At 48.3% G+C, this 23668-nt stretch overlaps 1 long non-coding RNA gene across 1 annotated transcript; it reads left to right on the top strand.

Annotated features, from left to right (window-relative positions):
• The first annotated feature begins 2019 nt into the window (after positions 1 to 2019).
• On the top strand, positions 2020 to 2445 carry LOC120935273. The gene is made up of 2 exons (XR_005748391.1): positions 2020 to 2220; positions 2288 to 2445. It is a non-coding gene; the product is annotated as an uncharacterized LOC120935273 (long non-coding RNA).
• The last annotated feature ends 21223 nt before the right edge of the window (positions 2446 to 23668 follow it).

Consider the following 23668-nt stretch of genomic DNA (forward strand, 5'->3'; position numbering starts at 1 on the left):
CACAGACTTCTATGCAGAGTGCTAAGAAAGCTGGGAGTTGTAGTTTGAAACAGCAGCCATATAATGGCTACACGATAATAGTTACACTACAGATCCCAATATGTGCTGTGCAGTAGGAGGCGTGGAGAGATGATTTTTAATAAAAATTCCCGGGAACGTTCTTCTAGATATTTTCCTGCCAGCGGGAGACCATACCAGTGGAGATCCTAGTCTGAGACTAGGTGTGAGGACACCCAGGGGTAGCGCACCTCCACCCACATTGCAGCACCTGCACCGCTGCAGCAAGGAGACTTGAGCGACCACTCACCCTCTGCTTCTCACCGGATGCTTTTAGGTAGAGAGACAAGGGGGCTCCACTTCTACAGCAAAAGGTCAATGCAGCATCCCGAGGACTGGTGAGAGGGCTATGCGCCCATTGCTGATACTGCTAGCAGGGACTCAGCCACTGAGCAGCAGGACACCACGTGTACCCAATCCATACCACACTGATACTGCACCCTATACCACACTTATTCAAAACCTAGACTGCACCTATACCGCATTATTCCGAACATTTACCGCATCTGAACCACATCCATCTTGCACCTTTGCAGAGACTACCGTATATACTCGAGTATAAGCCGAGCCGATTACAAGCCGAGGCACCTAATTTTACCACAAAAAAAATTGAAAACGTATTAACTCAAGTATAAGCCTAGGGTAGAAAAATGCAGCGCTACTGTAAGTGGAAAAGAGGGTCAACAATGACCATTTGCAGCCTCACTGTGCCCATTGCATGTCTCACTGTGCCCATTGCATGTCTCACTGTGACATCTGCAGCCTCACTGCGCCCATTGCATGTCTCACTGTGCCCATTGCATGTCTCACTGTGCCCATTGCATGTCTCACTGTGCCATCTGTAGCCTCAATGTGCCCATTGCATGTCTCACTGTGCCATCTGCAGCCTCAATGTGCCCATTGCATGTCTCACTGTGCCCATTGCATGTCTCACTGTGCCATCTGCAGCCTCACTGTGCCATTTGCATGTCTCACTGTGCCATTTGCAGCTTCACTGTGCCCATTGCATGTCTCACTGTGCCCATTGCATGTCTCACTGTGCCGATCTGCATACCTGTCATGCAGTCAGTCGGCGGCCGTCCAGTTCAACAAAGCCCCCTATCCCTCCTCGTCCTTGTACGTGATAGACGGAACACTCGGTTTTTCCAGCAGTGAGTCAGTGTTCAGTGTTCCGCCTATCACAGACAAGGACGAGGAGGAGGCGGGGCTTTGTTACACTCCACGGTGCGTCGACTAGACTGACGTCACAGCACCGAGAGATCAGGCGCACAAAGCTGCAGATGGACACAGACTTGAGTATAAGCCGAGGGGGGCAAAAATGTGCTGAAAACTCGTCTTATATTCGAGTACTGTATATACGGTATATTGTATCTATGCTGCATGCAAGTTAACTGGGACTGTCGTTAGGTGCAAAGATGCTCTTAAAGGGCCCCAATGATGGCCGGCAAAAGAACATCTCAAGGACTGCTCCTCCCATAACAATTATTCTGCAAGCCCCCTTTGTTCCCCTGCCCCTTCCCCTACCATCCTTCTTTGGTTTTAGACAATGCATACCTAGACTGCCTAGGACTAGCATTGCCACTATAAATGCGCTCTGGCAGTATAGTTCCAGTACTCAGTAGATTGAATTTTACTAATGCTCTCTGCTTCAATTGAGGTGACCTTGCTACTGTTCATGCTGATCTGGATGCCAAATGTCATTTTATGCCCCACTGTTAATTCCTTTGGATTCTAAATTGTGTTACTATCATTGTTTTTTTAATGCTTGCCTAGTTACTAACCATATTTGTCTTTTTACTTGGTTTGGTGCCTGTTTTCTTTGCTATAGCAGTAGCACTACTATTGGGTATGATTTCACAGGTGGGGCTCTGGGTGCAGTCAATAAGTAGTATGGTACAGTGTACTGGATGGTAGGGGAAGGGGCAGGGGAACAAAGGGGGCTTGCAGAATAATTATTATGTTCTTTTGCCGGCTATCATTGGGGCCCTTTAAGAGCATCTTTGCACCTAACGACAGTCCCAGTTAACCTGCATGCAGCAAAGATACAATATAGTCTTGGCAAATGTGCAAGATGGATATGGTTCAGAAGCGGTAAATGTTCGGAATAATTCGGTATAGGTGCAGTCTAGGTACGGTGTACTGACCCTGGCATGGAGAACACAGGTCGGGCTCCGGGTGCAGTCAATAAGTAGTATGGTACGATGTACTGATCCCGGCACGGAGAACACAGGTCGGGCTCTGGGGGCAGTCAGTATCGGATTTTTTTCCCCATGGCTAAGCTATGTAGGTCAGCAGATTGTTATAGTTGTGAAGTTTATTCTCTTGGCTGTTTACTTGTCGGGCGTACCTGCCGAGAGCGGTAATGATTAAACATTCCCCATTCTTGTCTGGGCTGCCGCTTCCTTTCACCTGGAACCCGGCCAGGATATGAGTAAATGATTGGAGGGATTCAAAGGTTATTTATTGAAGCCACTAACTAGCTCTTTTCCTGACACTGCAGCATAAACCAGAAGGCAGAACTGTGCGTGTCTGTTTCCCAGGTCACCAGATTATATAGACGATTAGGTCTCTGGCAACAGAAAGATCACCTCCAATTAAAACTGAACAATTTTTTTTATTGAAAATTGGGCAAGGTTTAACCCACATGGAAATATACCCTCACCCTTAGAATACTAGTAATATGAAGTGTTTGACTTTTTAGCTAAGCTACTAAATGTCCCACCTCCGGCCTAATTATTGGACTACATTCTCTGCTCACTGTCCCACCTCCTGCCTCATTATTGGACTACAGTCTCTGCTCACTGTCCCACCTCCTGCCTCATTATTATACTACATTCTCTGCTCACTGTTCCACCTCCTGCCTCATTATTAGACTACAGTCTCTGCTCACTGTCCCACCTCCTGCCTCATTATTAGACTACAGTCTCTTCTCACTGTCACACCTCCTGCCTCATTATTAGACTACAGTCTCTACTCACTGTCCCACCTCCTGCCTCATTATTGGACTACAGTCTCTGCTCACTGTCCCACCTCCTGCCTCATTATTAGACTACATTCTCTGCTCACTGTCCCACCTCCTGCCTCATTATTAGACTACATTTTCTGCTCACTGTCCCACCTCCTGCCTCATTATTGGACTACATTTTTTGCTCACTGTCCCACATCCTGCCTCATTATTAGACTACAGTCTCTGCTCACAGTCCCACCTCCTGCCTCATTATTAGACTACATTCTCTGCTCACTGTCCCACCTCCTGCCTCATTATTAGACTACAGTCTCTGCTCACTGTCCCACCTCCTGCCTGATTATTAGACTACAGTCTCTGCTCACTGCCCCACCTGCTGCCTCATTAATACACTCCTATTTCTGCTTATTGTCCCACCTCCTACCTCATTATTGGACATGTTCTGCTCACTGTCCCACCTCATGCCTCATTATTAGACTACAGTCTCTGCTCACTGTCCCACCTCCTGCCCCATTATTGGACTACAGTCTCTGCTCACTGTCCCACCTCCTGCCCCATTATTGGACTACAGTCTCTGCTCACTGTCCTACCTATGGCCTCGTTATTGGACTACAGTCTCTGCTCACTGTCCTACCTATGGCCTCGTTATTGGACTACAGTCTCTGCTCACTGTGCCATCTCTTGCATGATTATTGGACTACAGTCTCCACATATAATACTGTCAATACCCCAGCAGTCAGGTGTCAAGTTAGTGCTGGGCTTTCTATGAGATAGCCCAGCATGGTCTACAAGCACTCAATTTTGGAAGGATCCTGTATTAATGGGTTACTAGCCAAGAATGTATACAAATTAAAAAAATATATATATAAAAATATTCTAGTTTCTCTTAAAGCGCGTACCTGCCAGAAGCCGTATTGACAGTGGCTTGTAAGAACTCGCTGCCTTGTTCATGTAGTGGCAAAGAGCTGCCATATAAGCTTACCAAACCTGCCAACTTTGTGCTGACTTGCATAACTCTCTTGCTCTTGTTACAGCCAACCGCGATTACAACATTTCATTAATCTAATCTTAGCAAACATGTTATACGGGGGAGGGGAGGAAAACACACGTGCGGCTTCAACCGTAATGTACAAGCAGACTGGCTTACTGTACGTGAGAGGCCAGGAAATCAACACTCTGAGATGATTCAGCTCATTCATACTTCTCTGTTCTGGAATTATTACTCTGGATTTGTTTCTGTCAGTGACCCCATGCCATCTTGTCTGGAAGAGCTTGCAATCCTTTGTGTCTGTGGCCCCTGTCCGCTGACGCATGTTGACTCTAGTAGCCAGATTCAAGTAGGGCGCCGCATCTTTAAGGCGGCGTAGCGTATCGTATTTACGCTACGCCGCCTTAAGTCAGAGAGGCAAGTGCTGTATTCACAAAGTACTTGCCTCCTAACTTACGGCGGCGTAGCGTAAATGGGGCCGGCGTAAGCGCGCCTAATTCAAATTAGGATGAGGGGGCGTGTTTTATATCAATGGGGGGTGACCCGACGTGATTGCGCCGTCCGTGTACATCCCATCCCAGTGTGCATTGCTCCAAAGTACGCCGCAAGGACGTATTGGTTTCGACGTGAATGTAAATTACGTCCAGCCCCATTCACGAACGACTTGCGCAAACAACGTAAAATTTTCAAATTTCGACGCGGGAACGACGGCCATACTTAACATTGGGTACGCCACCTAGGGGGCAGCTTTAACTTTACGCGGCGTATCTCTTACGGAAACGGCGTATCTTTACTGCGACGGGCGCACGCACGTTCATGAATCGGCGTATATGGGCATTTACATATTCTACGCCGAACTCAACGGAAGCGCCACCTAGCGGCCAGCCTACATATTGCACCCTAAGATACGACGGCGCAGGCTGTCTCAGTTTGAGAATACACTTAAACTTACGACGGCGCAGATTCACAGTTACGGCGTAAATCTTTCTGAATCTAGCTATAAGGGCCCATTTGCATTTTTGCAGTGCTTTAAGGTGCATTAGGTCACTTGTTAACGTGAGTTGCTTCATGGCAACCCATTCATTTTAATACACTCTAATATCCCAAAAATCAGACATGCACCATTTTTGGCAACGTCATGCATCGCAATGCATTTCTGTGTGTTTTGGAATGCTGTAACGTAGATGTGTTGCCCTAGTGTGGCATTCTTGGGTGATACTGCTACAAGTAGAAGGAAGCATTTGCTCAGTCTCAGTTTTGATAAGTCCTCACAGACCCCCACAACCACTAGCCAGGGTTGTAGGAAAGAGGTCCTTGTCCTTAACATGGGGACAAGGTGCTTTACCAGTTGGGTCCCCCTTGGCAAAGTATGGCCTGGTATGGCTCCAGGGGTGCACATTGGTTGCCACCTGTCCGAGATTCACTGAATTCTCCCCCCTTCTCTCTCCTGCCTCTGAGTGAGTACACTAAGATAAATCAGGGTTCTCAGAGCACCCCTTTACATCAGAGTTCCCCTTTACATCAGAGGCCACAGTGTTCCCCCTTACTTCAGAGTCCTCACCGTGAATCAGAGTACTCAGTGTTCCCCCTTAAATCAGCAGGGCTTCACAGCCTGTTCCCTACTGTACATGCGCGCTCTTTCTAATTGGTCTGGCGGTGGTGGGTCTTGGTCTGGCGGAGGAGGGGGCCGAACTTCCAAGAGACCAGGCCACGGCCCAGTCTCCTGGAAGTGGGAAAAGGTACCTGTCAAAAACAGGTACCCATTCACCCCCCCCCCCCCTAAAAGGTGCCAAATGTGGCACCGGGGGGGGGGGATAAGCAGGTGTTCCACTTTTGAGTGTAACCCCACTTTAAAGCGTAACTCCACTTTTGTTGAGAAAAAACATTCCCCTCTGGGTGATCTATGTACATTACAAGGATTATAACAACCTTTGCTGCAGATTCGCAGATTCCTACCTTTTGTTATTCTGAAGAAATCCCTGTGTGTTTCTCTGTAACTGTGTCCTGAGTGGGTCTAATGGGAGTGGTTTCATAATTAACTGTCAGGTGTGCAGCTGCAGAGCACTAATAAGGAAATCTGCTGGGCCTACACCCCTTTAGATGTGTTCCTATTGGAAGTATCTCTCCAAAAATGACATTTTTGTTGCAGGGGATGCCTAAATTCTGACTTGTATCTTAGGCAGACTTCTGGGAAAATGGGTGAGCCAATCACACAAGCAGGAAATTATGTTTCTGGGGAGTGGTCAGTACACACTCTGGGCTAGATTCACATAGATTAGCGGATCTTTAGATCCGCGTAATCTATGTGATTTCCGATCCCCCGGTGCAATTTAGCGAGGCCAGTGCAGTATTCACAAAGCAGTTACCTCGAAAATTGCACCATCGGATCGTAACTCCCCCGGCGGAATTCAAATTCCGCATCTAGGGGGAGTGTACAATTTAAATCAGGCGCGTTCCCGCGCCGATTTAACTGCGCATGCACCGCCGGCGACATTTCCCAGTGCGCATTGCTCCAAATGACATCGCTAGGACGTCATTGTTTTCGGCGGCAATGTAAATTCCGGACATCCGTATTCCCGATCGACTTACGCAAACGACGTAAAAATTTGAATCTCGGCGTGGGAACGACGGCCATACTTAACATTAGCTACCCCTCATATAGCAGGGGTAACTATCCGCCGGAAAAAGCCGAACGCAAACGACGTTAAAAAAAAGCGACGGGCGGGCGTTCGGACTTGAATCGGCGGTTTTCCTCATTTGTATATCCGACGCGTAAAAAAACGCGACGACACCCAGCGGCCGGCGGTAGATTGCAGCCTAAGATCCGACTGGTGTAAGGCACTTACACCAGTCGGATCTAAGGGAGATCTATGCGGAACTGATTCTTATGAATCAGTCGCATAGATCCGACCGTCGGATCTCAGAGATACGGCGGCGGATCAGGAGATCCGCCGTCGTATCTCTTCATGAATCTGGCCCTCTGTGTACAGAACACCTCCAGGTAGTCATATTGCAATGCATTCTCAAAAAATTACAGTGGCTGCAGATTAAAAAGGAAAGGTCATTTTTAATAACATTCAATTACAATATGTATAGTGTCGCAATTATATGCGCTATATTATTTTTTCTTAATTTTTTTCCACACGAAAGTGGAATTACCCTTTAAGTGTATTTATTATAGATTATGGTGGTGCAATGGTAGAAGCATGGGCATGCAACACCTGTAATGACCACCAGGTGGCAGTAAAGATTTTTTTTTTAATTGAGTACTTATTGTTCAAAGTGGACTATTTGGAGCCGGATTCATATATACATATTTGTCTGTTTTTTAGTATTGCGCCAAACCACTGAATGACACTGAGCCTTTACCCACTTCAGCCCTGGAAGAATTGGCTGCTAAATGACTGGGCCATTTTTTGCAATTCGGCACTGCGTCGTTTTAACTGACAATTGCGCGGTCGTGCGATGTGGCACCCAAGCAAAATTGATGTCCTATTTTTCCCCACAAATAGAGCTTTCTTTTGGTGCTATTTGATCACCTCTGCGGTTTTTATTTTTTGCGCTATATACAAAAATAGAGCAACAAGTTTGAAAAAAAGCAATATTTTGTACGTTTTGCTAAAATAAATATCCCTATTTTTTTTAAAAAAAAGCTATTTTTTTTCTCAGTTTAGGCCGATACGTATTCGTCTACATATTTTTAGTAAAAAAAATTGCAATAAGCGTATATTGATTCGTTATAGCGTCTACAAAATAGGGGATAGTTTTATGGCATTTTTATTATTATTATTTTTTTACTAGTAATGGCGGCGATATGCAATTTTTATCGTGACTGCGACTTTATGGAGGACACATCGGACCCTTTTGACACATTTTTGGGACCATTGTCATTTTTACGGCGATCAGTGCCATAAAAAATGCACTGATTACTGTAAAAATGACACTGGCAGTGAAGGGGTTAACCACTAGGGGGCGCTGAAGGGGTTAAGTGTGTCCTAGGGAGTGATTCTACCTGTTAGGGGGAGGAGCTACCAGTGACACATCAGCGATCACTGTTCCCGATCACAGGGAACAGTAGATCCCTGACATGTCACTAGGCAGAACAGGGGAATGCCTTGTTTACAAAGGCACCCCCCTGTTCTGCCTTTGCCGACCGCAAATCGCGAAGCCGCACTCACGTGACACGCAGCGTGCGCACGCACGCGTGCACCTGCTGGGAGGCAAATTTAAAGGGACGTACAGATAGGTACGCCCTTTTGCCTGCCCGTGCCATTCTGCCGACGTATATCGGCGTGCGGCGGTCGGCAAGTGGTTAAGGCACACGCAGCCAAGCACACAGCATTTTTTTTCACTCTTCCACTGGCTCCAAGGAGCAGTCTAGGGGTTTCTTTTTCTTTTTTTTAATTGGGAACATTGAACTTGGATAGAATGAGGGAGCATGGGATAACTCCAATAAAATGTAGAACTGAATAACTTGAGGACTCCTTAACTTTCTGGTTGTACTGTACAGAAAGGAATGTCCTACAGGATCTCTATGCTAATGGTGACTAGTATTCCTTCCCGAGTTTAAAAGCTACACACAGGGCCTGATTCTCATACGACGGCGTATCTCCAGATACGCCGTCGTATCTCTGAGTCTGGGCGGTCGTATCTATGCGCCTGATTCTTAGAATCAGTTACGCATAGATTTCTATTAGATCCGACCGGCGTAAGTCTGTTACGCCGTCGGATCTTAACTGCATATTTACGCTGGCCGCTAGGGGCGTGTACGCTGATTTACGCCTAGAAATATGTAAATCAGCTAGATACGCAAATTCACGAACGTACGCCCGGCCGACGCAGTACAGATACGCCGTTTACGTTAGGCTTTTCCCGGCGTAAAGTTACCCCTGCTATATGGTGGCGTACATGCGGCGTACCAATGTTAAGTATGGACGTCGTTCCCGCGTCGAATTTTGAATATTTTACGTCGTTTGAGTAAGTCGTCCGTGAATGGGGCTGGACGCCATTTACGTTCACGTCGAAACCAATACGTCCTTGCGGCGTACTTTAGAGCAATGCACACTGGAATATTCCACGGACGGCGCATGCGCCGTTCGTGAAAAACGTCAATCACGTCGGGTCACAAGTTATTTACATAAAACACGCCCCACTGTTCCAAATTTGAATTAGGCGGGCTTACGCCGGCCTATTTACGCTACGCCGCCGCAACTTACGGAGCAAGTGCTTTGAGAATACAGCACTTGCCCGTCTAAGTTGCGGAGGCGTAACGTAAATAGGATACGTTACGCCCGCACAACAATACGCCGATCTACGAGAATCTGGCCCACAGTCACTAACTCTTCAACATTGGGGTAATTTACTCACATCATCGGTCATCATCGGTTGCCTCCTGCTGATATCCACCAGGCTCTACCTAGTAAGGGAGATGTAGACTCCCACCATCATAGGACAGCTGTATTATTTCCCACCAACTTCCTCCTGGCTCTCTCCAGCGAGCTACTCTGGACCCAACTTGATCCCTGGACTTAAGCTTGTGAATAGGCCTCCCCAGCTAAGACCTTGGTGTCTTCCTGATGGATTGGCTTCATCTAGAGACTGCCCCAGGGGCAGAGCCCACTGCACAGAGTTCTCCTCCAGCAAGCCTGGACCCAGGAACTCTGCACCTGCTGTCTAGGCCTCAGACTATTCATGGGCTTGTTCACCACCTACTGGGCACACCTCCCCAGGGATTGGCTGCATGCCCTGTTCTTCCTCCCACTATGATTTTAGATTCCTCTAGAAGACAGGGGGAAGTAACAGAGCAGTAGCCTGTAAGACAATGAGCAGCTGTCATGGATATGCAATAATGTCTGGCAGCTTACCTGTCTCTCCATGTGTTCATTAGAGGCCAGACTCTCTTATCTGGCTGCCTTTATCATCTCTCCTCCCTGTATGGCTCCACCCCAGGCCATCCCAGGAACTCTATATTAACCACTGCACTGCTGGTCGGCTTTGCTGATCAACGTTGTTTGTTAGCAGGGGCGGACTGACCATTGAGGCTCTCGGGCACTGCCCGAGGGCCCCATGCCACTAGGGGGCCCCATCAGGGTTGCCAGGCTCAATAAAACCAGGGACAGTATGTAAAAATCTGTGTTTTTTTTACATCTGTCCCTGATATGTCCGAAACCGACATGCTTTTGATGTGAAAATCTTGAGATTTTAGCTGCCCTGCCTCTGCACTGCCTCCTGGCGTGGTGGCAATCTGTAAGCCCGGGGGGCCCCATAATCTTCTATTGCCCGGGGGCCCCATGAGTTGTCAGTCCACCCCTGTTTGTTAGTATTGTGTTCCTGCTCGCCCTGTGCTACGTTATCTCTGTGTCCTGACTTTGGCTTGTCTCCGACTTCTCCTGTTTGCCTGTGACCCTGACCCTTGGCCTGTCCCTTGGTTATTCTCGTCTGCTTGTTGCCTCGACCTTGGCTTACTCTTCATTATCTCTTGTGTCCTGAGTGGCCGCTTCCCCTCTCTCCCTACGGAGCGTGACCTAGGGGACTCCGGGGGCCGCGACCTGGATCCAGTTGAAGTGAAGGCCATCCTCACCACTAGAGACTCTGGTGAATACCAACCGGATCTTAGACTCTGCGCCCTGGGGAATCTTGGGCTCAAGCTTCCTGTAGGATTCCTGTTTGTGCCCCAGTGAACCTCACCTCCATATCCACTCTGTGGTCCATCCGCAGCAGTCTGCTATTGGGTTCACTACCTTGTGGTGCACCCCTGACTCCTACGGGATGCACTTGTCACCTGGCCACAGGTGACCTGACAGCAGCCCTAATTAATCAACCCCAGATCATCTAATTACAGTGAAACCAGACTAGATGTATTTAGCAGCCTACTCTACATCAGGAGGGTGCTACACATGCATTTTTAAACACAGAAGTGTAAACTTGCCAATTTAGTCTTATCTTTGTTTTCCTTTATCAATAGTCAATAAGAGAGAATCAACCTCAATCAAATAGCCAAGAAGGAAGAAGCAAATGAATGTATGTGTATACTTATAGGATGGGAAGCATAAGGGGAGCAGAAGATACATAGGTAGTAAGGTTGAAAAAAGACACAAATCCAACTAGTTTAACCCCAAAAAAAAAAACCCCAGTAATGCTAATGCTAATACCTTAGCTCTACATGTTTCGTTCACTAAATCAGCTTCGTCAGAGCACCAAATAATAAACCCAAATCAAAATAATGGGACAAACAAACATAAGGTCCATAGATTTTTGAATCACTCATGTGCGAACGCCAATGTGCGGTGATGTCACAAGCGTCATGACGTCACTACATGTGGATGCATGGCGTCCATTTTTCCCATAATGTTATAAATACAAGGTGACCAAACCATTGGATGCCATTTTCCTTTCACCACCATGGACCTTATATGTTTGTTTGTCCCATTACTTTGATTTTGGTGTATTATTTGGTACTCCTGACGAAGCTCATTTAGTGAGCGAAACATGTAGAGCTAAGATATTTCTTAAACCTATTTTTTCATACTTTGGGGTGTCACATGGGTGACATGGTCTATTGGGATGGTGAATATGCTATATTTTATTATGTAGTTATGAGAGCTCTTTTTGACTGAGACCAACGAGCGGCTTGGATGCAAGTCACCATCCCATGGAAATTGGCCAGTCAGATTGTTCGAGGAGGCCTCGCTATAGATAGTGACTATTTATCTGATACTTCTATATTATAGGGACAGGCTTAAAAAGAATAGCAGATTAGCATTACTGGGATATCTTCTGCTCTCCTACATAATCAATATGCTTCGCATCCTACAAGTATGTTAATACACTCATTTGCTTCTTCTTTCTTTTCATGATATACCGGTACTTTATAACCAACAGAGGTTCAATCTCTCTCATTGGCCATGGGGGCATGGCAGTGGCAGCTGGTGCTCAAATTTTTTGAGGGGGCACAAACAAACTGAAAAAAAAACATCAATTGCAGCCACTGTGACCATCAATTGCTGCCACTGTGCCCATCAATTGCTGCCACTGTGCCCATCAATTGCTGCCACTGTGCCATCAAACGCAGCCACTGTGCCCATCAATTGCTGCCACTGTGCCATCAAACGCAGCTACTGTGCCCATCAATTGCTGCCTCTGTGCCATCAAACACAGCTACTGTGCCCATCAATTGCTGCCACTGTGCCATCAAACGCAGCTACTGTGCCCATCAATTGCTGCCACTGTGCCATCAAACGCCAGTTTGCACCATCAAATACCACCAATTTGCCCCATCAAATGATGCTAGTTTGCCCCATCAAATGCCGCCAGTTTGCCCCATCAAATGCCGCCAGTTTGCCCCATCAAATGATGCCAGTTTGCCCCATCAAATGATGCCAGTTTGCCCCATCAAATGATGCCAGTTTCCCCCCTCAAATTCCGCCAGTTTGCCCCATCAAGTGCTGACAGTTTGCCCCATCAAATGCCGCCAGTTTGCCCCATCAAATTATGCCAGTTTGCCCCATCAAATGCCACCAGATTGCCCCATCAAATGCCACCAGATTGCCCCATCAAATGATGCCAGTTTGCCCCATCAAATGATGCCAGTTTGCCCCATCAAATGATGCCAGTTTGCCGCCCCCCGCCCGGCACCTACCTTTCTCAGATAAGCGCCGTTCTATACGCTCCCTCTGAGTCCTCAATGTCTTCTCCAATCCTCTTCATCTCATCTCTGTTATGATTGGACGCCTGATAGGCGTGAAATCACAGCTCCTGTCGCTTCAGCCAATCAGGTGACCGGTAACCAGACCCGGTGCACCTGATTGGCTGAGAGGCAGGTCAGTGTTAGGGAAGTGACTCCCTAACACAGCACTACGTAAGCAGCGAACGCACAGCAGTGCACCCGCTCCTTACCAATTTGGATGCCTATTCGAGCCCACAGGCTCTAATCAGGAAGCCTATTAAAGCCTATGGCTCTAATCAGGCACTTCCAAAACACACCCAAAGCTGTAATTCAGATGGACAGCGCTCGACAAGGGGCCAGACACCTGAATAGGGGGAGGCAGCGGCAACAATAGATAGATTCATGCCATGCATGAATCTATCTATTGGTGATAGACAGGTGCAGGAGCGAGGGGGTGGCGCTCCTGCGCCCACTGGTGCATGGGCATACGCACCCTCGTTTCTTGTCTTTCTAGTATAATTACTTACTTAACTAGTTGTCGACCAGCTGCCGTCGCTTTACGGTGGCAGGTCGGCTCCTCTGCGCGAGAGCCAGTAGCTCTACGTCAGCTCTCTCGCAGGCCCGACTCCCGTGCGCATGCCTGGCGGGCGCGATCACCGCCAGGCACACGCGATCGCTCGTTAAAGAGCGGGGACCGGGAGCTGTGTGTGTGACCCGGTCCTGTCAGAGAAAGAAATGATTATCTTCTGTTCATACAATGTATGAAAAGAAGATCAGTAATTTCCCCTAGAGAGGCCACCCCCCCTACAGTTAGAACACACCCAGGGAACATACTTAACCCCGCCCCCTAGTGTTAACCCCTTCACTACCAGTGGCATTTTTATAGTAATCCAATGCATTTTTATAGCACTGATCGCTATAAAAATGCCACTGGTCCCAAAAATGTGTCAAAAGTGTCCGAAGTGTCCGCCATAATGTCGCAGTACCGAAAAAAAATCGCTGATCGCCCCCATTACTAGTAAAAAATAAATATTAATAAAAATGCCATAAAAATACCCCCTATTTTGTAAAAGCTATAACTTTTGCACAAACCAATCAATAAACGCTTATTGCGATTTTTTTTTACGAAAAATATGTAGAAGAATACGTATCGGCCTAAACTGAGGGAAAAAACTTTTTTTTTATATATTTTTGGGGGATATTTATTATAGCAAAAAGTAAAAAATATTATTTTTTTTCAAAATTGTCGCTCTATTTTTGTTTATAGCGCAAAAACTAAAAACCGCAGAGGTGATCAAATACCACCAAAAGAAATCTCTATTTGTGGGGAAAAAAGGACGCCAATTTTGTTTGGGAGCCACGTCGCACGACAAAAAGTGCTCTGGTCTTTGACCAGCAATATGGTCCGGTGCTTAAGTGGTTAAGAGAATTTTGTGGGCAATTCGTTTATTAGTTGTTTTCATTTATAGCAAATCCGTTGAAGGAACAAGAAGCAACCAATTGCAACTCAGCTTCCATGCACCTGAGCGTGCTAACGTGTTATTTCTGATGGTGCCCTAGAAGCCCCATCCGGCTGTGCGTCTATGTATAAAACTCACACTGTGTAGGTCAGCTGTCACCACAGATGGGTCTCCTATAATTAGACCTCCAGCTGTAAAGCTATGTGCTCTGCTGATGACGACACGGCTCAGGGAAGGCAATGTTTACACACTAAATAGCTCTTCCACCACAAATGGGTTTGGTGTGGCCAACACCTGTCCTTTCCCCATTAAGGCTCCATTCAGGTTGGGGATTCCCAGAAATGACCCGTCACTAATGAGGTCAGCTCCATATATCCCAATTGTATCGGGAAAGAGGGACGCCCTTTGACACCACAAGGGTTGATTTATTAAAGGAGCTGCACATGTTAACCGGTCTTGCACATATACGTCGGCAGGATGGCATGGCTGGGTAGAGTAACATCTATTTCTGCAAGCTCCGTGCCCGCGGGACCAATGTCCGCCGGTGTCCCGCGATCGGGTCACAGAGCTGCAGAACGGGCCAGTGTAAACACAGTATCTCCCCGTTCTGCCTAGTGACACTGTCACTGATCGTCCGTTCCCTCTCATCGGGAGCAGCGATCAGTGACGCGTCACCCTAATACATATCTGAGCCCCAATCTCGAGCCAACGATGTCGCACGAGATCCAAGACTGTCCCTCCTGATTGGCTGAGACACAGCAGCGGGCTCCATTGGCTCCCGCTACTGTCAAACACTGGGGTGGATTCAAGTACGATTTGCGCCCTCTTACGGAGGCGCAGCGTACCGTATTAATGCTGCGCCTCCGTAATTTACCTGCGCTACGCTTCATTCATGAAGCAGTAGCTACGTAATTTGCGCGGGCGCTCCTTAAAAATGGCCGGCGTAAGCGCGTGTAATTTAAATGATCCCGTAGGGGGCGTGGATCATTTAAATTAGGCGCGTTCCCGCACGGAACGCAGTGCGCATGCTCCGTCGGGAAACTTTCCCGACGTGTATTGCGGCAAATGACGTCGCAAGGACGTCATTTGCTTTAACGTAAATGGCGTCCAGCGCCATTCACGATTCACTTACGCAAACGACATAATTTTCAAACATTGCGACGCGGGAACGACGGGTATACTTAGCATTGGCTGCCCCTGCTAATAGCAGGAGCAGCCTTACGTGGAACCCGACGAACGCAAACGACGTAAAATGCGTACGTAGGGCGCGCGTACGGTTGTGAATCGGCGTTAGTATGCAATTTGCATACTCTACGCTGACCACTACGGGAACGCCACCTAGCGGCCATCGTAAGAATGCAGCCTACGATACGACGGCATAAGAGCCTTATGCCACGCATATCTTAGGTTGCAGTCGGCGTAACAAGCTTTCTGAATACAGAAAAGTCGTTACGCCGGCGCAACTAAGCAATTGCGCTGCGTAACTATGGTTACGCAGACGCAATTGCTTACTGAATCCACCCCAATGTCAGTGAGAAAATGAGGCAAGGAAGGGGGCGTGGTTACAACATTAGAACCTAATGAATTATATACACAGGTACATATATATATACAGTGGCGGCTGGTGCTCAATTTTTTTTGGGGGGGGGCGCAAACGAAAAAAAAAAAAAGAAAAAAAATTGCAGCCTCACTGTGCCCATCAAATGCAGCCACTGTGCCATCAATTGTCACCACTGTGCCATGCCATCAAACGCAGCCACTGTGCCATCAATTATCACCACTGTGCCATGCCATCAAACGCAGTCACTGTGCCATGCCATCAAACTTAGCCACTGTGCACATCAATTGTCACCACTGTTCCATGTCATCAAATGCAGTCACTATGCCATCAATTCGCACCACTCTGCCATGCCGTCAAACGCAGTCACTGTGCCATGCCATCAAACGCAGCCACTGTGCCATCAATTCGCACCACTGTGCCATGCCATCAAACGCAGCCACTGTGCCATCAATTGTCACCACTGTGCCATGCCATCAAATGCAGTCACTATGCCATCAATTCGCACCACTGTGCCATGCCATCAAATGCAGCCACTGTGCCATGCCATCAAACGCAGCCACTGTGCCATGCCATCAAACGCAGTCACTGTGCCATGCCATCAAACACAGCCACTGTGCCATCAATTGTCACCACTGTGCCATGCCATCAAACGCAGCCACTGTGCCCCTCAATTGTCGCCACTGTGCCAATTGTCACCACTGTGCCCTTTAATTGTCGCCACTGTGCCCATCGTTTCCACTGTGCATGTCACTGTGCCCTTTAATTGTTGCCACTGTGCCCATTGTCACCACTTTGCCCTTTGTCACCACTGTGCCCATTGTCACCACTTTGCCCATTGTCGCCACTGTGCCCTTTGTCGCCACTGTGCCCATTGATGCCACTGTGCCCTTTGTCGCCTCTGTGCCCATTGTCGCCGCTGTGCCCCGTAAAATGCACTTATCTTTCTCCTTCCACGTCCCTCGATGTCTTCTCCCACCTTGATGACGCTTCAGCCAATCAGGTTACCAATAACCAGAATCGGTGAACCTGATTGGCTGAGACGGCCGTCAGTCTTATCCAAGGAACGCACCCCCCGTACGTTCCGAGGATAAGCATCCGGGAGACGAGGGCTGTCTGGCTCTGATAGGCACTTCCGCACAGCCAACCAGCTGCCGTTATTCAGGTGGTCGGCGCTCAAGTTCCGGCCATCTCTGAATAGACCAGCGGCAGCTGCCAACAATAATATACATTCATGCAATGCATGAATGTATGTTATTTCAGTGGCGGTGCGGAGCCAGAGGGGGGGGGGGGCGCTCCAGCGCCCTCTATAGACGGACCGCCACTGTATATATATATATATATATATGCTCGTAATCCAAAATACTCGCATAGCAAAGCAAGTGTTCCCATTGAAGTCAATGGAAACGAAAATATTTTGTTCCGCATTGACTTCAATGGGATGCAATACCGCATGCGGCCAGAGGTGGGGGGGTGCCAGAGAGCGCCAAAAAGGCCAAAATGGCCGAGGACACTTCGGCTCGTTACCTGCGCCCCTTCCCTTAGGCCAAATGAGGTACTGCAGGCCGATGTTCGGCTTTTCTCAGCGCCTGCGCCCCCCGCGCCTGAGGCCAAATGAGGTACTGCAGGCCTATTTTGCTTGAATTCTGCTTGTGTTGCCAGTCAACACTCGCAAACCGAGTCAGGATTTAAAAAAATAAAAGTTGCTTGCAAATCAAAACGCTCTCAAACCACGTTACTCTTAAACCGAGGTTCCACTATATAAATATGAAATATTATTATACATAGTGGGCCGGATTCAGATAGGTTAGCGGATCTTTAGATCCGCGTAATCTATCTGATTTACGATCCGCCGTCGCAAGTTTTTGAGGCGAGTGCTTAATTCAGAAAGCACTTACCTCAAAACTTGCGGCGGCGTATCGTAAATCCCCTGGAGGAATTCAAATTCCGCGGCTAGGGGGAGTGTAGTATTAAAATCAGGCGCGTCCCCACGCCGATTTAACTGCGCATGCGCCGTTCGAGAATTTTCCCGGCGTGCATTGCTCCCAATGACGTCGCTAGGACGTCATTGGTTTCGGCGTGAGCGAAACTTGCGTCCAGCGCTTTTCTGAATGGACTTACGCAATCTACGTAAAAATTCAAAACTCGGCGCAGGAACGACGGCCATACTTAACATAAGATATGCCGCACTTACCCCTGCTATAGCAGGGGTAACTTTCCACCGGAAAAAGCCAAACGCAAACGACGTAGAAAAAAGCGCCAGGCGGTCGTTCGTTTCTGAATCGGCGTAAATGCTCATTAGCATATTAGACACGTAAAAGACACAGAAGCGCCACCTAGCGGCCGGCCTGGAATTGCAGCCTAAGATCCGACGGTGTAAGTCACTTACACCTGTCGGATCTTAGGCATATCTGGGCCAGATTCACAGTACAAGTACGCCGGCGTATCTACTGATACTCCGGCGTATTTTCAAATTTGCCGCGTTGTATCTTTAGTTTGAATCCTCAAACCAAGATACGACGGCTTTTGTCTTCGATCCGACAGGCTTCGTACGCCTTCAGATCGTAGGTGTCATACTTCGGCGCCCGCTGGGTGGAGTTTGCGTTGTTTTCCGCGTCGGGTATGCTAATTAGCTGTTAACGGCGATTCACGAAGGTACGCGCGGCCGTCGCATTCTCTTACGTCATCGCTAGTCGGCTTTTCCCGGCGTATAGTTAAAGCGGTGGTTCACCCTCAGTGACACGATTTTACCATCGAGACAGGCATAGTAGCGCGAGCTACAGTATGCCTGTCCCGATTTTTTTACCCCCGTACTCACTGTGTACTCGTACATTATAGATTTCGGCTCCCGCGGGGAATGGGCGTGCCTATGGAGAGGGAGGATGATTGAAGGCCGGCTCTGGCACGTCACTCTCCCCGAAGACAGCCGGAGTAGGTCTCGGCTCTTCACGGCGCCTGCGCACAGGCTATGCGCAGGCGCCGTGAAGAGCCAAGCCTATTTCGGCTGTTTCCGGAGAAGCGTGACGCGCCAGAGCCGGCCGTCAATCATCCTCCGTCTCCATAGGAACGCCCATTCCCCGAGGGGAGTCGGTATCTTCGATGTACGAGTACACAGTGAGTACGGGGATAAAAAAATCGGGACAGGCATACTGTAGCTCGCGCTACAATGCCTGATTTTATGGTATAAGAAAAAAAAATTTTTTTTGGGTTTATAGGGTGAACCCCCGCTTTAAAGCTGCTATTTCTTGGCCTATCTTTAGACTTGCCATGTTAAAGTATGGCCGTCGTTCCCGCGTCGAATTTTAATATTTTTTTTTTTTGCGCAAGTCGTCCGTGAATAGGAAAGGACGTAACTCACGTCGACGTTCAAAAAATCACGTCGGTGCAACGTCATTTCGCGCAAAGCACGGCGGGAAATTTCAAAACGGAGCATGCGCAGTCAATTCGGCGTGGGAACGCGCCTAATTTAAATGATCCACGCCCCATTTGAATTAGGGGGGCTTGCGCCGGAGGGATTTACAGGCAAGTGCTTTGTGAATCAAGCACTTGCCCGTAAAATTTGCGGCGGCGTAACGTAAATGCGATACGTTACGCCGCCGCTATTGTACTTGAATCTGGCCCATCTATGCGTAACTGATTCTATGAATCAGTCGCATAGATACGACTGGCCGGCCTTGGAGATACGACGGCGTATCAGGAGATACGCCATTGTATCTCCTATCTGAATCTGGCCCAGTATGTTGTTTTCGTTGCCATTCATTGATGGATATACCACCCTTTGACATTCCCTTTCTTCATACATTTACAATATAAAGTTGAAGTCTACCCACCGATCAATAAATTGGCGTACGCGGTTGTACTATATAGTCCAGCACGCCTCCCTCTATAGTACTTTCCCCTTATACTGGCTTTTCAATATGACAAATGCCATAGAGTCTGGATACAAAAGTATTAATGCTGTAGTATATGATCGCTTGGATTACATCGAATGTTTTTTTTAATGGAGGGGGCAGATCCACAAACGAATTACGTCGGCGTATTTATTGATACGCCGGCGTAATTTTAAAGTTCCCGCGTCGTATCTTTGTTTGGAATCCACAAAACAAGATACAACGGCATCTGGGATCGATCCGACAGGCGTACGTCTTAGTACGCTGTCGGATCTTAGGTGCATTTTTTCGGCGGCCGCTAGGTGACGTTTCCATCGAATTTTGCGTCGAGTATGCAAATTAGCTAGTTACGGCGATCCATGTCCGGCCGGCGCATTTTTTTATGTCGTTTGCGTTCGGCTTTGTCCGGCGTATAGTTACCCCTGCTATATGGTGGCGTACTCAATGTTAAGTATGGCCGTCGTTCCCGCCTCGCATTTTGAATTTTTTACGTTGTTTGCGTAAGTCGTTCGCGAATAGGGATTTGCGTAGAATGACGTCACCGTTGTAAGCATTGGCTTGTTCCGGTTTAATTTCGAGCATGCGCACTGGGATACCCCCACAGACGGCGCATGCGCCGCTCAAAAAAAACGTTGTTTATGTCGGGTCACAACGTATTTACATAAAAAACGCCCTCGTCACATCCATTTGAATTCCGCGCCCTTACGCCGCCAAAGATACACTACGCCGCCGTAACTTACGGCGCGAATTCTTTGAGGATTCCAAAAAAAAAAAGTAAGTTACGGCGGCATAGTGTATCTGAGATACGCTACGCCTGCCTAAAGATAGGCAGATCTTTGTGGATCTGGCCCGAGGTCTATTTGTCAGACTAAACCGAGGAAAGACAGTTGGGAGCTATGGCCGTTCCGGCACACGACGGGTTAAAGCAGAGTTCAGCGGGTCACATGACGCTCAGAGAGCTGCGAGGGTCAAAGTTTAGTGGGTCAGCTCTCGCTAGCTGTTGACAGAGTTCCTGCCGGCTGATGTCTGTGGCTAAGAAGCCGATGTTTGTTCCATTACAGTTGCTTTCAGTCACAGATTTAAGGCTCACGTTGTTATGTGCCTATCACCCCTGCAGTGCTTCCCTTTTTTTCCCCCTATTTTAAAAACCTTTAAGCAATTCTTTTTTTTTTTTTGCATGCCTTCATTTTTTCCCCCTAAAGGCATTTGGTATCCAAAGGCTTTTGCAAACCCAGTGACATCATCCCTGTGCTGTACATTAGGCTGTGCAGGGAGCAGAGCTGTGGGAGGGACTAGCAGGCTCCACCCCACTCAGGGCTGCCTGCAGAAAAGTACAGGAGGGGGCGGAGACAAGACCAGTCACCTTGCAGAAGGAGAGGGATCAGCGGTGAGCGGTCTTTATTACAGGAAAGTCTCACACCGGATCACTGCACCGATCTGGAAGAAATACACAAAGCAGACTTATAAAGGAAAATAATTATTAGATGTTTTACGGTAAATTGGCAATGTTAAGTGCTTATATGCCAATTAGGTAATAATAAGCACTTATATGCCAATGTTAGGTGATATTAAGCACTTATATGCCAATGTCAGGTAATATTAAGAGTAGGGTTGTCCCGATACCACTTTTTTAGGACTGAGTACAAGTACCGATACTTTTTTTCCATGTACTCGCCGATACCGAATACCGATACTTTTTTTTAAATGTGTCCCCAAATGCAACCATGACCCCACATATTACAGCCATGTCCCCCACATATTGCAGCCATGTCCCCCACATAATGCAGCCATGTCCCCAACATATTGCAGCCATGTCCCCCACATATTGCAGCCATGTCCCCCACATATTCCAGCCATATCCCCCACATATTCCAGCCATGTCTCCCACATATTCCAGCCATGTCCCCCCACATAATGCAGCCATGTCCCCCACATAATGCAGCCATGTCCCCCACATATTCCAGCCATGTCCCCCACATATTCCATCCATGTCCCCCACATATTGCAGCCATGTCCCCCACATAATGCAGCCATGTCCCCCACATGTTCCAGCCATGTCTCCCACATATTCCAGCCATGTCCCCCACATAATGCAGCCATGTCCCCCACATAATGCAGCCATGTCCCCCACATAATGCAGCCATGTCCCCCACATATTCCAGCCATGTCCCCCACATATTCCATCCATGTCCCCCACATATTGCAGCCATGTCCCCCACATATTGCAGCCATGTCCCCCACATAATGCAGCCATGTCCCCCACATATTCCAGCCATGTCCCGCACATATTGCAGCCATGTCCCCCACATAATGCAGCCATGTCCCCCACATATTGCAGCCATGTCCCCCACATATTCCAGCCATGTCCCCCACATAATGCAGCCATGTCCCCCACATATTCCAGCCATGTCCCCCACATATTCCAGCCATGTCCCCCACATATTGCAGCCATGTCCCCCACATAATGCAGCCATGTCCCCCACATAATGCAGCCATGTCCCACATACTTTGATGATGCCACACGTGCCGCGTTAATCAGCGTGCGGGGAACATTACAGCTTTTGTTTGAATAGCTGTATCCCTGCCGCGCATAGACACTCCCCCTTGCTCGGGATTGGACAGATCATCCGTCCAATCCCGTGCAAGGGGGAGTGTCTATACGCGGCAGGGATACAGCTATTCAAACGGAAGCTGTAATGTTCCCCGCACGCTGATTAACGGCGGCGGCTTTGCAGTTTGCGGCGGCGGCGGGGGGGCAAGTATTCTATTTCAGTATCGGGGGTATTTGCGGGAGTACGAGTACTCCCGCAAATACTCGGTATCGGTCCCGATATCGATACTGGTATTGGGACAACCCTAATTAAGCGCTTATATGCCAATGTTAGGTAATATTAAGTGCTTATATGCCAATGTTAGGTAATATTAAACGCCTTTATGCCAATGTTAGGTAATATTAAGCGCTTATATGCCAATGTTAGGTAATATTAAGCGCTTATATGCCAATGTTAGGTAACATTAAGCGCTTATATGCCAATGTTAGGTAATATTAGGCGCTTATATGCCAATGTTAGGTAATATTAAGTGCTTGTATGCCAATGTCAGGTAATATTAAGTGCTTGTATGCCAATGTAAGCACACCAAGATTCAAGGAAGAATTCACATGATATGTACACAACGGGGCTGATTTACCAAGCCTTTACTCCATGACTCATGGAGTAAAAGCAGGAGTAGCAGCCGTTTTGCCATTTACTAAAGAAATACGCTGCTAGTGCAGTGTATTTCCCTAGTTACTAATGTGCTCCGTGCGCCCAGGAGAGGGTGCATTGTGCACCAGTACAGACCTGGCGCACGGCACATTAAACTGTAAATTGCGGGGGTTTGGGCGGGAGTTTATTAGGGGGGGAGGTGGGGGGATGCAGGGGAAGTGAAGTGACATGTGTTTTGAAGTGTTTGGCGGGCCGAATTGAAAGGGAAAGTGTTTTTTGAAAACAGATCCCCGTACGCTTGCACAGTGCGCCTGAACCTCGGGAGGTTCATTTGCATACTGGGCATGCGCAGAGAGAAAAGTCAGGGATTCCCGTGCGCCTTGTCAGTACGCCGTGAAAATCTTGGTAAATACCAAGCGGCGTACCCGTGAATGCGCTGCGTGACGCGGCGCACGGGAATCTCCGAGCTGTTTTCAGCCCTGAAGGGGAACTCCGCGCCAAATTTCAAACTTGAAATCGGCGCGGGTCCCCCTCCAGGGCTACATTAGGCTCTTAGGCTTGGTCCGGAACGTGAGGGGTTAAACCCGCGCCGATTCGGCGCGGGGGTCCCCCCCAGATCCAAACCAAGCCCTCATCCCAAGCATGCAGTCTGGCCCGGACAGGAATGGGGGCGGGGACGAGCGAGCGCCCCCCCCCTCCTGAGCCGTACCAGACCGCATGCCCTCAACATGGGGGAGTGTGTGCTGTGGGGGAGGGGGGCACTGCCCCCCCACCCCACAGCACTCTTGCCCCCATGTCGATAGGGACAAGAGCCTCTTCCCGACAACCCTTGCCATTGGTTGTCGGGGTATGCGGGCGGGGCTAATCGGAATCTGCGAG

Source organism: Rana temporaria, chromosome 4, assembly GCF_905171775.1.
Source record: "Rana temporaria chromosome 4, aRanTem1.1, whole genome shotgun sequence".
In the NCBI taxonomy this organism is placed as follows: Eukaryota; Metazoa; Chordata; class Amphibia; order Anura; family Ranidae; genus Rana; species Rana temporaria.